The sequence below is a fragment of the Impatiens glandulifera genome, chromosome 1, assembly GCF_907164915.1.
Source record: "Impatiens glandulifera chromosome 1, dImpGla2.1, whole genome shotgun sequence".
In the NCBI taxonomy this organism is placed as follows: Eukaryota; Viridiplantae; Streptophyta; class Magnoliopsida; order Ericales; family Balsaminaceae; genus Impatiens; species Impatiens glandulifera.
The window spans coordinates 158,676,396-158,680,623 of NC_061862.1; the positions used below are offsets into that span (position 1 = coordinate 158,676,396).

General features: G+C 31.1%; 1 long non-coding RNA gene across 1 annotated transcript; it reads right to left on the minus strand.

Moving 5' to 3' along the window:
* Positions 1-2,138: 2,138 nt before the first annotated feature.
* Positions 2,139-3,620, minus strand: LOC124918640. The gene is made up of 3 exons (XR_007097493.1): positions 3,477-3,620; positions 2,399-2,478; positions 2,139-2,199 (listed from the first exon to the last, which is right to left on the minus strand). It is a non-coding gene; the product is annotated as an uncharacterized LOC124918640 (long non-coding RNA).
* Positions 3,621-4,228: the final 608 nt, after the last annotated feature.

Sequence of the window (4,228 nt, forward strand, 5' to 3'; positions counted from 1 at the left end):
GCCACAAGGCTAGAAGAGGGGATAGTGTCGCCTTCCAACCACCTCAACTCTCCTTTCTATCATACTTTGAGGAACCTTGTCCATATGATAGTGTCGTGAGCTTCCGAATTTTTTAGATTTATTGTTGGTTGTATCTGGTCGCTTCAACAGTCCATCTTCAACAAGTTTTTTCTCTTTGGTTGTATCTGGTCGTTTCAACAGTCCATCTTCAACAACTTTTTTCTCTTCTTTTGTATTTGAAGAAATACTCCTATAACTTCTTCCTCATTACTTTTGTTAGGTATGTTTCTTGCTTCAAACTTGGCTTCCAAATTAGTTAAGAATTTTGACTGCATCAGTTCAAGACGTTTGGTTGCATCTTGTTGGAATCATGCAGTTTCTTGGTGTATGAATTTGAATTGTTTAGTATTTTCCTGTTGTAACTCTACGAATTGGGATATCAACTTTGTTTTTGTTACTTGTTGTTGTTCTTGAATTTATATATTTATCTGCTTTTCATTTGTAGGTTATATTTTTGTGTCTGTGTGTTTCTGAGATGGCTCTAGCTTCTCATCCATTGCCCTTTGCTTTTGGCATCATCGGTAAATATTTTAATTTGTCTTAAATATTGTTGTGATTTTTTAAAACTAATTAATTAATAATAATGTTGTGCTTTTTTTTTTTTTTTTTTTTAAGGTAATATTTTATCTGTTATGGTCTTTCTCTCCCCCATGTAAGTAGTTATATCATTTCTTAATTTTGCAAACCTTTTTTTTAAATATCAAAAGTTTGTTTGATATAATAATAATATGTCTTTTATGTTGAATGTGTATTGAAATTGTTTTCAGCCCCACTTTTCTTACTATTAGAAATAGAAAGTCTACGCAAGGGTTCCAACTGGCCCCTTACGTCGTAGGACTGATTAGTGACATGCTTCAATTGTATTACGCGTGGCTAAAGGCCGACGACGTAATACTTTTGATTACGATTAACGCAATTGGATGTTTGGTGGAGTCCATCTACATCGGCATCTACATATTTTATGCACCCAGAAAGGTATTATTTAAGTTATTGACGTTTCATAAAAAATGTTTATAAAATGTTTGTTGAATACTTTCTGTGCAAGCCACCTCTGTGGGATGTGTTATAGGGACTTTGGGAGTATTTGGGATGATAGTTTTGCTCACAGAAGTTCTGGTTAAAGAACACTTCCAACAACTGAGAGTTGTTGGGTGGATATGCTTAGGCTTTTTCGTTTGCCTTTTTCATCACCCCTTCTTATCCTGGTAATAAATGATTATTATTCATATATTCTTTTTTTTATATGTATGTTATAATTTTAAATCTCAACAATCTTTATTATTGTCTTTAATTTACAGAAACAGGTGATACAGACGGGCAGCGTGGAGTTTATGTCCCTCACCTTGACTCTTACACTCACCGCGAATGCCGTCGCTTGGTTTTTATATGGACTATTTATGAAGAATCACCTTGACTCTTACACTCACCGCGAATGCCGTCCTTGGTTTTTTTATGGACTATTTATGAAGAATATTATCCTCTCGGTAAGTAGCTTAATTAACTTAGACAAATATATATATATATATATATATATATATATAAATGACTAACTCATGATTTTTTTGTTTGATTTTTTTACTTTTAGTTCCCAAATATTTTGGGGGTAGCAATTGGGATTATTCAGATGATAGTTTATTGGATATATAGGTCTGCCTCGTCCAATAATGCTGCTGCTAGAGGAGTTGGATCGGTAAATTTACCTTCCTCCTGAAAATATCAGTCAAATGAAAGAAAAGATTAATCCATTATCCCAGTAAGCATGTACAATCATCATCTAATAACAGTTACCTTCTTAGTGGAAGTCTTATTAACTGGAATGTTAAGAACATCGCTGAAATCCAATAGCTTCTCCTTAATACATTTGTCAAGTTTATCCTTAATCTTACCCTTTTGCTTTTCCTGTTGAAAACTTAATTAGTGAAGAGTGCCAAGGGTTCCAACACTAGTTTGACTGGTAAATATAATATACCATCATAATCTAAACCTGCAGCATGCATGTTCAGGTTGCAAAAGAGAAAAAAAAAAAAAAGAATAATTGCAGATAAGTAAAAACAAGTCTTTCAATGTTGAACAATGTACCTCATTCTCAATCCACACATAGCCAGAAAAGTTGCCAATATTTTTCTTTAATGTGTGTATCTACATTCTACAGACAACAAACAAAACAAAGTTACTCTTATAATACAATCTGACGCATGAAAATGGATTATGTAAGCATTCCTGATCCATCAAGTCAAATCAGGAGATAAAAAAAATACAAATATAGATTTAGACACTGCTTAAATCATTAATAAAGAACGCACTGTAAAAAATAAATACACAAACGAACAAGTTTTACCTTTGTTTTCTTTCCAAACAGGATTGAGTGAAGAACCTGCAAATTGTCATCAGGCTTTCTCTTTGATAACTTGTAAGCCACTGGAAAATTCAAATTTTTAGATCCCAAAAAATATCATTATTAAGGCAACAAGCAGGCATAATTTTATGTATTATCTTATTTTCCAGCTTTGTCTCTGATGATAAGTTTAAAAATAGCAGAGGCACATATGAAATCTACTTCAGAACAAAACTGCAAATAACCCCTAAATGCTCAGTATAACACCATTAACAGGGTTTCGGGATTAAAGCAAACAAGCAGTCTGTCTATATACAACTCCATGTACAACAATGTGGAACTAATATTAGCTATTGAATTTTAGGACCATGCCCTTTCATAAAGAACAACCTGTACCCATGGAGACCATATACTTTCAGGAGAATTTCTTATCCTAACTTATTTAAAGAGTAAATTTGAATAAACACATAAAGAGCATGTGCACAGTCCAACCAAGCCCCTGAACACAACTAGTAAGAATTCAAAACCATCAACATTCAGTTAAGGTTCTCCAAACATAAAAACTGAACCAGACATTTAGGTTGTAGTTCTGCAAGTACTACTGGACTATTGCCATTATATCATACTACAAGACAAGACATATTTGAAACGACTTAACATAGAGGTGGGTTGAATCCAACCACAACTCACCTCCAAAAAGTGATGATCTATAATATATAATTATCAAGTTAAAATTAGAGCAATCGCATACAAGTGAATTGTACCCTCTTGTAAGATTATTCTAAACCAGGTCATTGGAAACAACAGGCATTGCTCGACATTTATAGTCAAAAAACATAGAAAATTAGGATGCATACTTTAAATTGCTGACTTGTTAAAATGATTGATGAACAAGGAATAAATCAGTCTAAACTATCTAGGAATACTTGCAAAACTAAATGAAAACCTTGGCATGTATAAGTCTATTACACTTCCAGGTTTCCACCAACATACATAAACATAATAACAGTCCAATTCACAATCTTGTTCAGAACAAAGCACATAAAACAGTAAAACTTTCAAGGAGAACATGAATACATACCATTGGGTATATCTTTAAGATGTGTGCCTTTACCCTGCATATATGAGATCTTGATTAGAAACCCATCGATAACACTATCAAAATATTCATATAAAAATTGTTTCACAGCAACTACCTGCTCAATTGATAACCCCTTAGTCGCATTTCTTGATGATTGGGGGTGCTGAATAGCGTTCAACCGTCTTCCTTTCCCGTGTTACTAGTTTTATACATTTTTTTTTGTCTGTCTGACTCTTATTTTCCGTCATTACAAGTTTTCAATAAGTACTTTATAAATACATTGTTACTAGTTTTATATATTTTATGAATTCATCACTTTAAACAAAAATGTATAATTTTTTTCAAATAAATAATAATAATAATAAGAGACTACTTTAAAAGAATTTTAGCTATATTATTACTATTATTTATATATAATATAGTTATCTCAGAAATAATAATAATAATAAAATAATTACCTTAACTTCTATTTGAATCTTAAAATTTTAATTGAGATATTTCAAATAAATAGATTTTCTTTTATGGGTATTACAAAATAAATATTTAATGAATTAAGTGAAAACTAAAGTGTTTTAATTTCTTTTTTGGGTATTACAAAATAAATATCTAATGAATTAAGTGAAAACTAAAGTCTTTTAAAGGGATGAAATGTATTAATTTAGTGATTTAGTTAATTAAAATTGTTTTAAATCATGAATATGAATTAATAATAACTTGTATGCATGATATATATATATATATATTAAATAATA